This window comes from Chiloscyllium punctatum, chromosome 2 (assembly GCF_047496795.1).
Source record: "Chiloscyllium punctatum isolate Juve2018m chromosome 2, sChiPun1.3, whole genome shotgun sequence".
NCBI classification, from domain to species: Eukaryota; Metazoa; Chordata; class Chondrichthyes; order Orectolobiformes; family Hemiscylliidae; genus Chiloscyllium; species Chiloscyllium punctatum.
The window spans coordinates 59929924-59949677 of NC_092740.1; the positions used below are offsets into that span (position 1 = coordinate 59929924).

General features: G+C 41.4%; 1 protein-coding gene across 13 annotated transcripts in view; it reads right to left on the reverse strand.

The window, feature by feature from the left end:
* The window catches only part of kiaa0825 (KIAA0825 ortholog), a 432289-nt gene that overhangs the window by 216090 nt on the left and 196445 nt on the right, over nt 1–19754 (reverse strand). The window lies entirely within an intron of this gene.

The window sequence follows — 19754 nt, forward strand, 5'->3', positions numbered from 1 at the left end:
AAGGATATGGATCAAATGCAGGCAAATGGAACCAGTTAAGTTTGGGATACCTGGTCAGCATGGACGAGTCAGACCAAAGGGTCTGCTTTTGTGCTGTATGACTCTATGACTCTATATGAGTACTGCATCTACAAGATAGCAATGCTGCAGAGACTACCGAAAAACCCGCCCACCATCTACGTGGCATAAATGTGCAGCGTGATGTAATTTGTCTGGATGAGTGCAGACCCATCAATATTCAAATAGCTTTATACCATTTGGGATAAAGCAACCGACTTCATTGACACCACATCCATAAATATTCGCTCCCTCCACGACTAAAGCTAAGTTGTAGCACAGCTACAAGATGTACTGCAGAAATCACCAAGATTCCTTTGACAGCACTTTACAAACCCAGAACCACTACCATCTAGAAGGAAAAGGACAGTAAATATATGGGAATACCACAGCTTGCAAATTCTAAGCTACCCACCATCCTGATTTGGAAATTTGTCACCATGCATTCAGTGTCCTGGGTCAAAATACTGGAACTCTTTCTGTAACAGCATTTCGGGTGCAGCTACCAAATGGACTGCAGCAATCCAAGAAGGGGGCTCACTGTCAGCTTCTCAAGGGCAATTAGGATGGGCAATAAATGTTCTGCAAACCAGTAACATCTATATAATACAAATTTAATGAATGAATAAAACAGTGGATTCTACCAAAGTCTGGGAGGTGCAACTGAATTGCAAACTCAGACTGCTACTATCTGGGTTAGTTTTCAAAGTGTGCAACAAACCCCATAAATCTGAACTCCAATAGATTACCAGGACTTCTGGGGCATCAACCCAGAATCATGGCAATGGAGCATAAATTTCCTCTCACCTTTCAAGCTCCAACCTGTATCAGTGCTGTTGCTATTGACTGCTCTTGACTGCTAGACTGCCCATGTTGCAGCATGGGTGTGGGGTGGAAATGTGATAGTTAGGAGAAGTTAGAGCATCTCAACCCAGAGATGCTTGAGGTCACTTTTCATAGTCATCTGCAGTCTCCTCAATTGAAAGCCAGCCATTAATGAAACAAGTAGTGGGAAAGAACCGTGTTGAACAATAATAGACACAAAGGTTCAGCAAAAGGCATAAAGGAAATGCACAATAAGAATTCATTTTGCTTAAGTCATAATTTGAATTCAATTGATTTAAAATGTCATTTGTTGATGGCTTTTACTTTTGTGCTATTAGAAAGAGGACAATGTCACTGTCACTGATGGAAGAAAGGTAAGGAGTTTAGGAATGGAGAATCGTGGTTGGGTCAACTGGTAACTTGTGAATTATTTGGTCTTGTAGTGCTCAGGTGGATAGCTGCTGTCTATGCTCCCTTCCTCTCCTTGTAACATTTACTCCAACTTTCTCTATCAGATGACGGCAAGTGCTATTTCCTCAGCGGCCATCTTGCATAGCATGCAACACGTCACCACAAATCTTGATGTCTGCTCAATGTGTATTGCAGTGCTCCTCAAAACCATTCCAGACAGAAAAAATATTATTTGAGGATGCTGATGGGATGCTCTGTTAATGTTCCATGTGGTCTGTCAATAGTCAAATTACACTATTAAGCTGGTGGCCCGTGGAGGGGGTCGTTAGGGCCGACTGCCTGCCCCTCTTCCGTGGTTACGTTAGAGCCCGGGTGTCCTTGGAGAAGGAGCACGCAGTGTCCACCAACACCCTGGAGTTGTTCAGGGAGAGGTGGGCGCCGCAGGGAGTGGAGTGTATTATTTCTCCCTCCAACTCTATTTTGATTTAGTCCCTACCCTCCCCTTCACTGTTTTGATCACACAGCATTGCCCTTTGGTTTGAAGGGCAGTGCTTGTCACTGGCCACTCGGGTGTTTTTCCTATCTTCCTGGTGGTGGAAATTGAATAAAGATTTGTGCACTTTGTGTCTTTCACTGTGTCTCACAACTGCACACACACACACACACACACACACACACACACACACACACACACACACACACACACACACACACACACACACACACACACACACACCATGGGTGCTGGGGTAAAATAAGCACTACCGCAGTTAGGCGGTAGTGTGGGGGTTTAAAAAGAAAAAAAGAAAAAAATATATAGCTGGTGGCCTGCTTAGAAGACCCAATTTTTAGTTTTGTGGAGGTCCACTGGCAGTTAAAAAAAAGCTGTTCCAGACCAATTTTTCAGCATGACTGGTAACATAACCCCATTCAAACAAAAACATAAATAAAATTGAACTGTGAAAAATAAGCAATTCCTATTTTGCAACAAATATTACGTTATAACTAATTTTGACTTTTCAATTTTTTTTGACATTTTAATCAATAGAGGAATTTTTAAAAAACTTCTTCTTTTTGCTTGACACAGGTTAAGAGGTGATCAATGAACACAACTCTTTGAAATTGAAAAATAAAATTATCATTTTTTTCCAACACATTTACATCTAGGCAATTTTGATCCCCTTCTGACTAAGTTTTCCAGTTGTGTTTATATTGCTAAAATGAATGAGGTCATCCAGTAGTGTACTCTTCTAAGCTGAACAACATCCCTCACTAATTTTTCAGGAACAGGTAATTTGAGGATTTATACATAACAGTTTCTATGCACTCACACATTATCAATTATTTTAGTTCTGCAGTTTAATTCTTATTTTTGAGGTAAATTGTGATACATAGTGTCAATTATAATCAGTACCTAACTGTTTTAAAGTAACTTCTTAAACAACAATTACTTTTTATCACTGCAAAGTAATAACAGTTCAATTTCCTTAGAATATATAAATGCCCATACTATTTTATATTCTCTGGATACAATTTCTTTTTGTCATAGCTCCCAATCCTTTCATGACTGGACTGGGGATGTGCACTGTTGCTCTTGTTGTTACACTTTATGGGTCACAGCACAGAACTTTAAAAAAAATCCCAATTCCCAAGATAACCAATTAAATACCTTTTCTGTATCAGGTTTTTAAACAAACATCTATTGACCCAATTTCTTAATAAACAAAATTATGGATTTGTTATTAAAATAAAACATATTGCAACATCGATATAATATGTTGTAAAATGAAGGTACAAATGCTTAATCCCTTTAAGTATCCTCAAAATACACATACAAGCACATGCATGCACACACATCTTTCTTTATGAAAAGAGAACAACAGATTCCTCTGCAGAGATTAGTTTTCTGCAAAAAATGTTTGGCTAAGGGTTATTCTAGAAGGCAAAAGGATAATGTGGAGGATGCTATGAGTAGTAGATAATACTATTTAATCTTGCCAATATATACTATGATAGCTAATATTCTTTAATTGCAATATTGGTACTGGCACTATACAAAGTAATTCCAAACTAAAATTAAGTATTAACTGTTATAAATGTACAAGTTTAAATATGGCTAAGCCACAGGTTCCTTCATTTAAAAATTTAGTTTGCTTTAAGAGAGAAAGCAGAGACCATACTTGTGAAACTACCTCTGGTAGCCCTACTAAAAAGATAACATCAGCATCCTACGATGAAACACCCTTTATTTAAACCTTTGACAATAGAACTGCTTCTCACTAAATCAGGCATTCAGGGTATCAATATTCCTGACTTTCAAAGTTTGTGTCAGCCAGCCTCTCTGATTAGGCTGTTAATCTGGTCCAATCAACTAAGTCATATTCTTATAAGATCCAGTTGGCGGACCTCATTACAATCACTACGTGTCTCTTGCTCTGAGTCCATGGACACAGAGCAGTCCTTAAAAGCCTCCTAGGATGCTTTAACACTGGGTCACCTTCCGCCAACTCAGAATCTGACACAGGAGATATGTAACGAATGGGAACTCACCCCTTGTGCCTGAAGTACCTCGGTAGACTTTCACTCCCTTCTTCCAGAGGCAGAAGCAATGAGGCAGCTACTTCTGTCACGTACATCTCTGATTCAGAGGACTTGATAATGTTTGATGGAGAGGATGAATCAATGGATGTCTGAAGTATTTCTGAAGGCTCCAAGGGATAGGGCAAGGTTTGTTCCCACACAGTTTGTGAATTTGCAGCTTTCAAGTGGTCCAACCCTTATTCAGGACCGTTTCACTTATCCAAACTTTATAAGTCTTTGGTCCTGATCTCGCGTTGATTGTGTCTCTCACTGATGCAGGTCTGCTTCCATGATTCTTGCACCAAATGTCCCCGTACTAAACGAGTGGAGTCTTGGGTTCTGCATTGGTGCTTGACGCCATTTCCAGGTTCTAAGAGGATCAGACTTGGCTTGGTGCAATATTCCATCCATCAGCAACTCTGCTGGTGTTATCCCTGTAGTTGCATATGGGGTGGTCCCATAATCAAACAAAAACCATGACAGTTTGGTATCTAGTGAGGCTGTAGGTCATTTCTTCAATCCAGCCTTCAAAATTTGGACCTCTCCTCAGCCAGATCATTAGATGATGAGTGGGATGGAACTGTCCTAAGATGTCAAATCCCATTTGATTTCAAGAAGTAACCAAAGTCCCCGTTGGTAAACCATGGCATATTATCTGTGACCAATAACTCCAAGGCTCAGTGTGTCGGAAAAACGTACGCAATTTTTCTATCAGCACTCCAGTTTTGACGAATGTCCAACCACTTTGGATGGGCATCTACAATGACTAAAAACATTGAACCCATGAAAGGACCTGCATAGTTGACACGCAACCAAGTCCAAGGTTTACCCAGCCACTCCAACTTATTTGTGGAAGCTGCTGGCAGTAATGTTTGACCTTGTGGAGAGTCTGAGCCATATCCCACCAATGCGGCTATGTCTGTGTCAAGCCTGGCAACCAGACATAACTCCTTGCCAACATATTCATTTTGGAGAGCCTTAAATGACCTTGGTGGAGTGCAGTCAGTATCTGATGGTGACGTTTGCTTGCAACAATCATTCTTAATTCCGATATTAATTTGTTATCCTCAACTGTGAGCTGGTCGTTCTGGGCCCAAAAAAGTAGTAATTCTTGCAGCAATGACCCTTTGATTTCCCGTATTCAAACAAATTGTTTCAGTTTTGAAAGGACTTGATCTTTCTTTGTCCAAAGTCTAATGTTGTTAGCTGTGATTGGTACAGTGTTCAGAAAATTCAATGTCATGACTCATTCTCTTACTTCCGGTACCATGGATGGTATGTTGTGACAATGCTGTCACTTTAAAAAGGTTACTTTGGCCTTTTTTTTTGAAGAGAAGTTGTAAAGGCAGAGATGCCAAACTGGTAGTGGAGATTCCCTAAATAAGCAGCTTGGAAGGCCTTTAGGTTTTTTTTAAAAAAAGTTGGAACAATGAAAGCACCTTGAATGAGAGGAGCCAATACTCACCTGTCTTTATGTTTGTTTTAGCTTGAGCAGTCAGAAGCTGTTTGGGGTCCCAGAGTTGGAAGCTTCAGCGAATTATTCCTTGCTGCTACTTTCTTTGAAATCTCTGTCATGGAGATACACAGCGTGGAAACAGACCCTTTGGTCTAACTTGTCCATGTCGACCAGATATCCAAAATAAATTTGACACATATCCATCTAAACCTTTCTATTCATTTACCCATCCACGTGCCTTTTAAATGTTGAAGTTGTACCAGCTCTACCATTTCCTCTGGTAGCTCATTCCATACATGCACCATCCTCTGCTGGAAAAAAATTGCCCCTTAGGTCCTTTTTAAATCTTTCCCATCTGACTTTAAACCTGTGCCCTCTCGTTTTGGATTTCCCCAACTCAGGGAAATGACCTTGGCTATTTATCCTATCCATGCCTCAGCCTCCAACATTCCAGGGTAAAATAGCCCCAGCCTATTCAGCCTCTCCTTATAGCTTAAACCCTGGCAACATCTTTGTGAATCTTTTCTGAACCCTTTCAAGTTTCACAACAACCTTTCTACAGGAGGGAGACCAGAATTGCAAGTAGTATTCCAATAGTGAACCAACCAATGTTCTGTACAGCCGCAACATGACCTTCCAACTTCTATACTTAATGCTCTGACCAATAAAGGCAAGCATACCAAATGCTTTCTTCACTATCCTATCTACCTGCACCTCTAATTTCAAAGACCTATGACCTTGCACTCCAAGGTCTCTTTGTTCAGCAACACTCCCCAAAACCTTACCATTAAGTATATAGATCGTGTCCTGATTTACCTTTCCAAAATGTAGTTCCTGACATTTATCTAAATTAAACTGCATCTGTCACTCCTCGGCCTATTGGCCCATTTAATCAAGATCCTGTTGCACTCTGAGGTAATCTTCTTCACTGTCGATAACCCCTCCAATTTTGGTGTTATCTGCAAACTTACTAACCATACCTCTTATGTTCACATCCAAATCATCTATATAAATGACAAAAAGTAGCGAACTCAGCACTAATCCTTGTGGCACACAGCTGGTCACAGGTCTCCAGTCTGAAAACAACCCACCACCACCTTCTGTCTTCTATCCACGAGCCAGTTTTGAATCCAAATAGCTCGTTCTCCCTTTATTCCATGTGATCTAATCTAGCTAATCAGTCTACCATGAGGAACCTTATTGAATGCCTTACTGAAGTCCATATAGATCACATCCACCACTCTACCCTCATCAATCTTCTTTGTTACTTCTTCACAAAACTCAATCAAGTTCGTGAGACATGATTTCCCAAACACAAAGTCATGTTGACAAGCCCTAACCAGTCCCTGCATATCAAAACGCATGTAAATCTTTTCCCTCAGGATTCCCTCCAAGATATCACTATTTATTTCCCCACATTCTCTATCTTCCATATCCTTCTCCGCAGTGAACACTGATGCAAAATAATATAATATGTCCTTCCTCTCCTGCAGTTCCACACACAGGTGACCGTGCTGATCGTTAATGAGCCCTATTCTTTCCCTAGTCACCCTTTTGTCCTTAATGTATTTGTGGAATCCCTTTGGATTCTCCTTAACATTCTTTGCCAAAGCTTTGCTGTTGTTTACTCCTGGATTGGAGAAGTGCACATAAGAATCTGGGTCTGAATTTACCTTTTTGCCAAGGGGTGTGTTTATGGGATGTTACTATATTGGATGAGTTAATCGGTTATAGGCACTGGATCTATTACTTGGTTAAGTTTTCCAATAGGTAAGTTATTCTAAATTTCTCTTTCTTTGTTTGTATTTTAACTATGGCGTTTAAATAAATTGTTTTGCTTAATGTCGAGTAGTTTGACCAATCACATCATATCTAGAACGTGCATTTCACATCTGCCTTTAAAAAAGGACAAAGTTAGGATTAGGCTACCTTCTTAAAATATTTTGAGAGGATCTGGTCTGGTCTATAAAAATATCTGCTAAGTGAAGACAGCTCAATACATCCGCATTCGGTACTGACCTCTTGGTTGAAGTTCTAATTTGAAATCATAAGCATTTAATATGAGAGCCCATTGTTGAATGCAGCCTGAAGCTATGGGTGGCACTGCCTTATCATCTTTAAGATGACCAAGTATGGGTCTGTGGTCCGTGAATACCACAAATTTTCATAAATAAAACTTTGACTCCAAATATGACTGCCAATCCTTCTTGTTGTATTTGCCGTATGTATGCTCTGCCTTAGCCAAAGTCCTGAATGGATGAACAGTTGGATGTTCTTCTCCAGTGGGCCACCTATGAGGCAATATCACCACGATGCCATACAGGGAGGTATCACATGTCAACACCAGGGCTTTCTTGGGATCATAGTGTGACAATGCATTAAAGGATGATAGTTGTTCCTTTACTTCAGAGAAAGCTGGGCTTGTCTATGAGACCATTTCAAAGACTGATCCTTTAGGAGTTGATGCAATGGTGCCAGGATGAATGCCAAGTTATGTATGGACTTTCTGTAATAGCTTCCCAGAAATAATGATCTAAGTCTTGTACAGACATAGGGGCATAGTGCTTTCAATTGCCCTCATTTTATCTTCCAATTGATGTAACCCAGTCATGTCGACCCTGTAGCCCAAGTAGGTCACTTGAGGTGCCTGGAACTCAATTTTTTCCCTTCTAAGGCATATGCCTGCCTCAAAAAACAAAACACCTCAGGACTGTATCCTAGTCCTCCAAGTGTTCCTTATTAGTCTTCCATTATCAGGACATCATCTAGGTAAATGCCAATCTGAGGTTCTCCATCCTCTGCTGAAAAATTAAACACTGACAATATGCTGACTGGCAATCTCATTTCTTGGTACAAGCCCATTTAGGTAGTAATTGTAGCATGCTCCTCCGAATCCTGGTCTAAATGCAATTACAAGTAAGAGTGACTCATGTCATGCTTCATGAAGAACAAACCTCCTGCTAGCTTTGTGTATAAATCCTCTACCTGAGGGATTTATCCAACTGAGGAAAACAGTTTACTGTTTGTTTTACATCCTCAGAAAGGCAAACTGACCCACTGGGCTTCAACATTAGTATGATCGATGATCACCATTCCGCGAGCTGGACTGGTGTGATGATTCCTTCACTGCTTCTACTTTTGCCTGTAAGGCAAATGACACTGGCTGGACCTTGCAGAATCACAGAATTGCTTCCTGGTCAACATGCAAGGTGGTCTTATTCTCTCATGGTCCCTAGACCTTCTGGGTGTTTAATTAGGACTTCATCAGCTGCTATTTTCCACAGACAATGCTATGCGAATCTCGTGCAATCAGTTTTTCTCCATCAAACTGGGCCCAAGCCTATTAGTACAATCACTGGAAACTGAACCAGCTGCCTTTCATAACAAACCCAAACAGAGGTTGTACCCTTCATTTGCAAAGGTTCCCCACCATAGATTCACAGCCTAGCCGAAGTCTTGTACAAATTTAAGGGCTGAAGCCCAGAGCAAGTTTTATTAAAAACTGGTTCTGCAATCACTAATATGGCCACACGGCTATCAATCTACATTAGAAGTGGATAGCCAGTTAAGCAGACAATTATGTTGACTGACTCTGATTTGGATGTTGCTAAGTAATTTTATTGTTTCAAACCAGATACAGATGGAGTTTCCAGGGTATGAAGTCTCTTGGACACACTCTAGAATAGTGCCCTATGAGTTAACTTACTCCATTTAAGTCTACTGAGGCTCTGCTGCTGCCCCAGTTCTGCACATTGGCAATTATGATGTCATACCGGCAGGATCCTGAGGAACACTGTGACTGTTTGGCAAGACTTGGCCTTTGGGGGTTTTGAGGTTTTGCTGTGGCCTGACCTTGATATGCTGTTATCAGGATATTTCCTGAGCCAGGCTTTGCAGTTGCTTGCACTAAAGTGGTGTTCCCTAAGCTCAAGTGGACTGGTGAAGGTGTCCACTTCCATCAGAATATCTTCCAACTCACGTGCTCCACTTGCCACATTTTCCTATGATAAAATCAATTGTCTTAACTAGTCAAAAATCCGTTCTAGTTCTCGAATTGCATCTCAGAATTAAAAGAGGATTGGGGTCATAATATTCCTTAACTATATCAACCAATTAGTCATAGAGTCATAGAGATGAACAACATGGAAACAGACCCTTCGGTCCAACCCGTCCATGCTGACCAGATATCCCAACCCAATCTAGTCCCACCTGCCAGCACCCAGCCCATATCCCTCCAAACCCTTCCTATTCATATACCCATCCAAATGCCTCTTAAATGTTGCAGTTTTACCAGCCTCCACCACATCCTCTGGCAGCTCATTCCATACACCCTCTGCGTGAAAAGGTTGCCCCTTAGGTCTCTTTTACATCTTTCCCCTCACACCCTCTAACTCTGGACTCCCCAACCCTGGGGAAAAGACTTTGTCTATTTATCCTATCCATGCCCCTCATAATTTTGTAACCTCTATAAGGTCACTCCTCAGTTTCCGACGCTCCAGGGAAAACAGCCCCAGCCTGTTCAGCCTCTCCCTGTAGCTCTGATCCTCCAACACTGGCAACATCCTTGTAAATCTTTTCTGAACCCTTTCCGATAGGAAGGAGATCAGAATTGCATGCAATATTCCAACAGTGACCTAACATTGTCCTGTACAGCCGCAACATGACCTCCCAACTCATGTACTCAGTACTCTGACTAATAAAGGAAAGCATACCAGACGCCTTCTTCACTATCCTATCTACCTGCAACTCCACTTTCAAGGAGCTATGAACCTGCACTCCAAAGTCTCTTGTTCAGCAACACTACCTAGGACCTTACCATTAAGTGTATAAGTCCTGCTAAGATTTGCTTTCCCAAAATGCAGCACCTCGCATTTATCTGAATTAAACTCCATCTTCCACTTCTCAGCCCATTGGCCCATCTGATCCAGATCCTGTTGTAATCTGAGGTAACCCTCTTCACTGTCCAATATAGCTCCAATTTTGGTGTTTTCTGCAAACTTACTAACTGTACCTCTTATGCTCGCATCTAAATCATTTATGTAAATGAAAAAAGTAGAGAGCCCAGCACCGATCCTTGTGGCAGTCCACTGGTCACAGGCCTCCAGTCTGAAAAACAACCCTCCACTACCACATTCTGTCTTCTGCCTTTGAGCCAGTTCTGTATCCAAATGGCTAGGTCTCCCTGTATTCCAGGAGATCTAACCTTGCTAATCAGTCACCCATGGGGAACCTTGTTGAATGCCTTATTGAAGTCCATTTAGATCACATCTACTGCTCTGCCCTCATCAATCTTCTTTGTTACTTCTTCAAAAAAATCAATCAAGTTTGTGAGACATGATTTCCCACACACAAAGCCATGTTGACTATCCCGAATCAGTCCTTGCCTTTCCAAATACATGTACTTCCTATCCCTCAGGATTCCCTCCAACAATTTGCCCACCACCGAGGTCATGCTCACTGGTCTATAGTTCCCTGGCTTGTCTTTATCGCCCTTCTTAAACAGTGGCACCACGTTTGCCAACCTCCAGTCTTCCGGCACCTCACCTGTGACTATCGATGATACAAATACCTCAGCAAGAGGCCCAGCAATCACTTCTCTAGCTTTCCACAGAGTTCTCGGATACACCTGATCAGGTCCTGGGGCTTTATTCACTTTTAACTGTTTCAAGACAACCAGCACTTCCTCCTCTGTAATCTGGACATTTTGCAAGATGTCACCATCAATCTCCCTACAGTCTATATCTTCCATATCCTTTTCCACAGTAAATACTGATGCAAAATATTCATTCAGTATCTCCCCCATTTTCTGTGGCTCCACACAAAGTTCGCCTTGATGATCTTTGAGGGGCCCTATTCTGTCCCTAGTTACCCTTTTGTCCTTAATATATTTGTAAAAACCCTTTGGATTCTCCTTAATTCTATTTGCCAAAGCTATCTCATGTCCCCGTTTTGCCCTCCTGATTTCCCTCTTAAGTATACTCCTACTTTCTTTATACTCTTCTAAGGATTCACTCAATCTATCCTGTCTATACCTGACATATGCTTCCTTCTTTTTCTTAACCAGACCCTCAATTTATTTAGTCATCCAGCATTCCCTATACCTACCAGCCTTCCCTTTCACCCTGACAGGAATATACTTTCTCTGGATTCTTATTATCTCATTTCTGAAGGCTTCCCATTTTCTAGCCGTCCTTTTAGCTGCGAATATCTGCCTCCAATCAGCTTTTGAAAGTTCTTGCTTAATACCATCAAAATTGGCCTTTCTCCAATTTAGAACTTCAACTTTTAGATCTGGTCTATCCTTTTCCATCACTATTTTAAACCAAATAGAATTATGGTCGCTGACCCCAAAGTGCTCCCCCACTGACACCTCAGTCACTTCTCCTGCCTTATTTCCCAAGAGTAGGTCAAGTTTTGCACCTTCTCCAGTCAGTACATCCACATACTGAATCAGAAAATTGTCTTGTACACACTTAAGAAATTCCTCTCCATCTATGGCAGTCCCAGTCGATGTTTGGAAAGTTAAAATCCCCGACCATAATTCCCCTAATTTCTGACAGATAGCTGAGATCTCCTTACAAGTTTGTTTCTCAATTTCCCTCTGACTATTAGGGGGTCTATAATACAATCCCAATAAGGTGATCATCAATTTCTTATTTCTCAGTTCCACCCGAATAACTTCCCTGGATGTATTTCCGGGAATATCCTCCCTCAGCACAGCTGTATTACTATCCCTTATCAAAAATGCCACTCCCGCTCCTCTCTTTCCTCCCTTTCTATCCTTCCTGTAGCACTTGTATCCTTGAACATTAAGCTGCCAGTCCTGCCAATCCTTGAGCCATGATTCCGTAATTGCTATGATATCCCGGTTCCATGTTCCTAACCAAGCCCTGAGTTCATCTGCCTTCCCTGTTAGGCCCCTTGCATTGAAATAAATGCAGTTTAATTTATTAGTCCTACCTTGTCCCTGCCTGCCCTGACTGTTTGACTCACTTCTGTTCTCAGCTGTACCCGTCCTTGAAATGTTTTAGCATCTGGTGCCTCAGGAAAAGTTAGGCTCCCTGTGACAGAAAAAAACTGCAGTACCACAGGCTGTCATGAGAATTACTTGTTTTGTTTTCCTTCTGCCACTACAATGTTGTTACCCAGAAAAAATGTGACTTTATTTCAACATTCTGGGCCTTGTGCTGAATGTCAGGGTTGAACAAGTCAAACTTCCCAGCAGATGCATAATGTAGGAAAATGCTTACTGCCCAACTTCAAAATGACTGCTGGAGGCAAGTTAGTTCAGGGTTGTGCTCTACTCTCGTGACCACTGAAATAACTCTTCAGAGGCTGGCATCCCATCACTCATAACACTTTATTTACAAATGCATATCCTTTGACGGTAGCACTTCCTCTCACTGAGTCAAGCACTCAGGATTTCAATATCCTTGTCATTTACCATTTTTAATCTGTCAGCCAGCTCTCCCTAATTGGATCAGGTGAACTCATATTCTATGATGTCCAGCTGGCTGACCTCATTACAAATCACTCCATGAAGTGAAGTAAAAGGGTGAAGTCACTAGAGGACTGCTCTCTCATTAAACAGAGAGAGAGAGAGAGAGAGAGAGAGAGAGAGAGAGAGAGAGAGAGAGAGAGAGAGAGAGGACTAGTGATTGTTTAACCTGAGGTTCATTGTGCCTCAGGCGAGGGGAAAGTTTTATAAGGAGAGTCTGTTGTGATAACCTACAGTGGAGGAACTGATGCCATGCTATAGACAACACTCTGCAAATCAGCTGTCCATCCAGCTGAACTATCTGACCCCCATCCCTCAATGATAACACTCGTATACAAATAAAGAATACAGTCACATCAACATCCTGTGCCCATTATTTTAACACTGATTTTCATCCACTTCTAGCAAAAGTGTTAATCCCCTGCTAATAGAGGAGAAAAGGCATTGTATATAACCAAATTAAGCACCTGTTAGATTATGTTAAGTTATTTTTAAGCTTCGATGTTTGTTGTACATAATTTAAATCACAACAGTTAGTATTTTTACTTCTTAGTCAAAGATGCCTGACACTGATTCCTACACTGGCATCAATTAAAAATAATTTAACTCACAAGAATGTTTACTTTTACACTGTTAGATTAGGTGCAAAACCTGTTTAAATGTTAAACCTTGTTTAATAAGGAAAAATAGAGTTTTTAATGGTTTATTAACTTCATTAACACCACCGAATAGCTCTGGCTCTGAAAATAACTAATGTCATATTCGTGGACGCACATATTTCTTAGAGCTAAGATTAAAAAGAAACCAATACTTCCATTTTAAAGCTTGCTTATGTATTTCAGCTTCTCCATTAATCATACATGTATGTCCCAAGCTTCATTTTATTTTCTGTAAAATGATCTTGAAAAGTAAAGGAAGATCAGTGACTTTAACTTCCTAGCTTGCCTATGAGAATTCTCCTGCTTGATGATATCACTGGTGTTGGATGTTCAATATCTACTTGGCATTAGATTCAAATTTAATATTGAGACATGTTAAATCCATGTCATAGAGATCAGCAGATCTTTATGGCCAGTTCTCTTTGAAGTTAATAGCTAGTGGTATTGTTCTGCTGCTAACTGCAGAATTCAAGATATTGGCTTACACTAAGAAAAAAGTGTCAAAGTACTAACTTCTCAAATGTGGAGAATCGCAATTAGAAATGAAAAGTGTGGTGCTGGAAAAGTGCAGCCAGTCAGGCATCATCTGAAGAGCAGGAGACTATAAGCTATTCATCGGGAATGGTGTTGGTTGGGGGTGAGTGGGTTGAGCGATAAATGGGAGGGAGTGGCTCTGGCGGGAATGTAGCTGGGAATGCGATAGGTAGATGACGGTGGGTGGTGATGGTGATAGGTTGGAAAGGAGGTGGAGTGGATAGGTGGGAAGGGAGATAGACAGGTAGGACAGTTCAAAAGGTCACTGCCAAGTTAGAGGATTGCATCTGGGAAAATGGGGACAGGGGAAAATGAGGATATTGGTGAATTCAGCATTGATCCCTTGTGGGTGGAGGGTCCTAAGGCAGAAAATGAGGCATTCTTCCTCCAGTCGTCAGGTGGTTAGGATTTAGTGATGGAGGAGGCCAAAGACTTATATGTCCTTGGTGGGGTGGGAGGGGTAATTGAAGTGTTTGTCCATGAAGCAATGGGGTTGATTGGTATGTGTGTCCCAGAGATGTTCTCTGAGTGCAAGTTGGTGTCCTGTCTCCCCAGTGTAGAGGAGACCATATCGGGAGCAACGGACACAGTAGATGATGTGCGTAGAAGTGCAGGTAAATCTGTTAGATATGCAAGGATTCTTTGGACGGAGGTGAGGTGGGCGGTGTGGGCGCAGGTTTTGTACTTCTTGCAGAGGCAAGTAAAGGTGCTAGGAGTGGAGGGTGGGTTTGTCGGGGGGGGGGGGGGGGGGGGCGTGGACCTAACAAGGGAGTCATGGAGGAAGTAGTCTCTGCAGACTGCAGATAGGGATGGAGAGAGAAATATATCACTGGTGGTGGCAGGAGGATGATGTATTGCATCTGGAAATTGATGGGGTGGAAGGTGAGGACCGGGGGGGTGGTGGAGGAGGGAGGGGGTCTGTCCTTGTTGCAATCAGAGAGGTGCGGAAAGTGGAGAAGATGTGCTGAAGGGCATCATTGACCACGAGGAGGGGAAATTGTGGTCCCTGTAGAAGGAGGCCACCTGGGATGTTCTATGGTGGAATTAGAATCCCTTCAGAATCCCAACAATGTGGAAACAGGCCATTTGACCCAATAAGTCCACAGCTACCCTCCGAAGAGTAACCCATCCAGACCATTCCCCTACATTTACTAATGTACCTCACACTATGGGCAATTTAGCAGAGCCAATTCACCTCACCTGCATATCTTTGGATTGTGGAAGGAAACCAAGGCACCTACAGGAAAACCCATGCAGACATGGGGAGAGAGTTGCCTGAAGCAGGAATCAAAACTGGGTCCCTGGCGCTGTGAGGCTGTAGTACTAACCACTGAGCCACTGTGCTGCCCCCTCAGGTGCTCCTGGGGGCAGATGCGGTGTAGGCAGAGAAATTGGGATGAAGAGGTAGCAGTTTTGCAGGAAGCAGGGTGGGAGGAGGTGTAGCTGTGAGTTGTAGTTTATGTCCATGTTGAGTCGGTTGCCTAACTGTCCATCTACCTTCTCACCTATCTCCTCCATTCTCTTCTCCGACCAATCACCATCACCGCACCACCCCCCGCCCCCAGCCATATTCATCTACCAATTGCATTCCCAGATACCCCCAGCAACCCCTTCCCCCCCACCATTTATCTCTCAGCCTGCTTGGACCTCCCTCCATTCCTGATGAAGAGCTTATGCTTGAAACGTCAACTCTCCTGGTCTTCAGATGCTGCCTGACTGGCTGTGCTTTTCCAGCATTACACTTCTTGACTCTGATCTCTAGCATCTGCAGTCCTCACTTTTTCCCTCAGAATTGCAATTAGTAAAAGTACTGTCTTGTCTTTAGTACTGAATTTCATATTTTATGAAATCTTAACTGGAATTCGATGCTAATAGCTATGCTGCTGTCCATAAATGTATGAGTTAATTAGCTAATGTATGTCAGCTAGCTACTCTCTTACATTCTTTTAACTTAAGAGCTCCAACAGTATAGAGATATAATAAAACTTTCATACCATTGCTGGTTTTCTCAGGAGCTTTGGTACAACTGATTAAACAGTTGTAGCTGAATCTGCAATGGTTGCTTTCTCAAAATTCACAAGGATTTAATTCTGTGAATAACTGCTATGTGATGTCAAACTTGATTAGTATAGATCTCATTAGAAATCCTCAGTTTAATTCCAGTCCTTATTGGATACATTCCACAGTAGACATGATTGGTGAAAGAATATGTTTATGGTCTGATACTATAACTCATAGCTCTGATTAAAAATTCTCATAAGCCCCTGAAGAAATACATTAGGTTCTTTGGTGTACTACAGGTATAATTAAGAGAACCCTGAAATACTTCTGAGATGTCTCAACCAGTCTTTGACTAAACTATAATAAAACTCCCTGATAATCTGACGTACCTCTCTGGCTTGTTATATACTCCATGTAATATTCATGGTACAGGGTCATACCTGAATTTATAGAAACAAATCAATTTTTTAAAACTTAGGATTCTCAGACGAATAGTCTGAGGCCATGGGTTTGAATCCCACATGGCATTTGACAAAATTTGAATTCAATAAAATCCTAGATTAAAAGCTGGCTCAATGATGTTCATGTAACCATTCATGTAACCATTCATGTAACCATTCTTGATGGCTATTAAAATCTCATTTGGTTCATTCATGTCATTCAATTTTCTTATCTGGCCTACACCTGATTCCAGATCTACAGCAATGTAGTTAACTCCTAAGTACTGTCTGAAAGTATGGAAGGGAAAAAAAAGTACTGCCCTGAGCTGTAACACCCACATCCCATAAATTTTCATTAATTCAGCGCTTTTGCACTCAGATGAAGAAATACACTTGATGGTTGGTAAATCGGACCTACAATGTTACTTTTGATTATTCTATAATCAAATTGTACCCCTTAGAAAGATAACCTATCACAGTATAATTAAGAACGAGACAGCCAGAAACTATGTGAAGAAATAAAATCGCAGGAGTGGGATAGAAAGATATGCTGGTGCAACTGAAGACAAGAAAGGTCTTTCCTGCAAATCAAGATTAGTTACTCTGAACAGGAGACGAGCAACGTGATGAGAAGCATCATTAGCAGTAGATACTTGCCCATGAGGAAGTTAATGAGAAGGAGCAAGGGACTGAGAGACTATGTAAATGATATCCTCATAAGAGGGTGGATCAATTAAGTTTCCTAGAAATGTCAGAGTATTAGTGCTGCATGAGGCTGCTCATAGCTAAGCGAATTTCTTTCTGACGTATGAACATGTGGGCATTTCCTACCATTAGCTGCAAAAGCCACAACTGCCGCAAACCTCTTCAGAGCTGGGTTGTTCAAAGGAACAAATTATGTCCTGGCAACATTTCTCCCATGGCTGGTCATTATTGCATGATGCAGTTCACGGTTACATCTTACATGGAGTTCCAAAAGGATACCACAATGAGGCAAAGAGGGTCTTCATATACCTCCATTTGAGGATTCCATCAAGCGTAGACCATCAAGGCAACAACTACTGGGGCAGCCTATGTCATAAGGCCTTGCAGTGTAGAGAAGTACTACAGGCAGAAGGTCCAAGGAACTAATGATGATGACAGTACCGTATGAGAGGTAGCTTCCTCAATATCATTTCTGACTTTTGCTGTTCTATGATCACCATTTGAGCATCTGAGTGAACGACCAATTGGAATGCAAGAGATATTTTTGCATCTTTGCCATTGCAGCTGCTAGAATAGTAGAATGTTTCACATACTCTGCGTGCCACTTCTTCATACACAGTAATGCCTCATTGGCTTTTCACAAGGGTGTGACTCTCGCAATGAAATAGTCGTGTCATCAAAGTCCTAATAGAAGATAGGGGACAGGTGACGGAGTCTTCCAATCTGTCCCTATTACTTTGAACCATCTCAAGGAACTTTGGCATTGGCACAAATCTCTAACTCATGGCTTGGGATAATCACCTTGTGTACGAATCACGAGCCTATGCATTACACCTCAACTGGCCATGGCTGTGCCTGTCCTTCATTCTTCAGCGAGGATTGCCCATACTATGTTTGACTTCAAGATCTCTCTCTGTTCACTTGTGGATTGTAATTGACTCTGTCTCACTAGTTCTAAGATCAAGAGTTTCTATTGAGCTAAGTCTGTCTGCACTGATGAAAGCGTGGTTTGAGTGATATTACACTGCAGCCTAATTACTCAAGTCAATGAAGATATCTCTTGGTCTGCACCCACTCCCCATTTTGAAATATGTCTCTATGGAAAACATAGGAAGTGGCTATTCTAAATCACCTCTGTCAGCAACTGCTTCTGCAGGGCACAACCAATTCATTAAGCTAATTCTGAGACATGAAGAAAATCAAGGAGGAATGAGTTCTATCCCTGTCATCTGGAGATAATCAGATCTTTTCACTAAGTTTTAGACAGACTTTCATCTTGCCATCACCTGATATACTGCCACCCTGGGCAACCTCCTGTCAGAACAACCATATATGGCCAGCCACATTTGACAAAGTCCTCTCTATTGATTTGTGCACTGTTTCCATTCCTGCAAATTTGCTGAGAGTTGAGACAATGTTGCCCTTCTTCACTGCTTCAAGATACACTAACATATTTGATGCTACGATTTTCAGTGTTGTGACTCTTACTTTTGCTCTAGATCTGAGCTTTGCCCCTGCAAATCTAAGTCTTGAATGTTCTAGAGGACAGTGCTCTCTCAGACTGCTCAGCCCCATGTGTGCTTATGCCTGCAGACCTGTGTTACAATTATGAAGTTCATAGTATTATGTTTTTGCACCATTTCATTTATAAATTATTATATTTGATGACTGTAACTTTAAGTGTCGGGTAGATGCAGGAGGTCATTTGACCTGTGCTGGAGTTTGCAACACAGTAATTCTAGGTAGTTCAGTTGTGAGAGTTGAAAAAGACTCACATTGTTTTATTGAAAGAAAGGTTAAAATTATTTAAACTTGAAGGCTATGACAGCAATTTCTATGTCTACCATGAGTAAACCTTGAATCTCCCAGTTTTAAAATATGAAACCTTGATGTGTTATTCTTTCAATTATTAACCAGATCTTTGAAGCTCTCAAAAGTTCTTGGTGAATTGAGAGACCAGCTTCAAAACACTTGCCTATCCTTCTGCTCTATCACTGTCCTCATCCTTCTTCTATTTCCCAATAAACTGGCAACCACAATAATGGCTGTCACTTTGCTTTCACATCACACCAGTCTTGCAACTCCATGTCTCTGCCATTTCTAATTGGATGGAGACCATGCACCCTGGCCACTAATTGGCCTGCTTGTTAAAAATTTAGTCTGTTCCATCACTCTCAGTTGAGGAGATTGCTTTGCCTCCAGGATTTGATCTACAATGCAAATGAATATGATCAATGATCCCAAAGGATTTTGTGCTTGAGGAATTTGATATATTAGCGATCTTATGAATCAAAAGTGTTTGTAGCACCATCATACTTCCCATGGTCATTTCTGTACATAATCTTGAGTATGTTTCCTCTAACTCAGTTTGGTTTTTCACCTTGAGATTATTTGGACTCTTATATGAAATAGGGTGTGCAAAATTAGTCAAAGGGGAGTATACCGTTACCAATTTTGCACCAGGATTAGTGCTAATGTGAGGGAAAGGAAATATTTAAAGTTTTATAAATGTTGTGGAAATTAATGAGTGTGGCAGAAAGGAGCAGGCATTTTATTGTGGTTGCATACAACATTTTTGACTCTCCCTT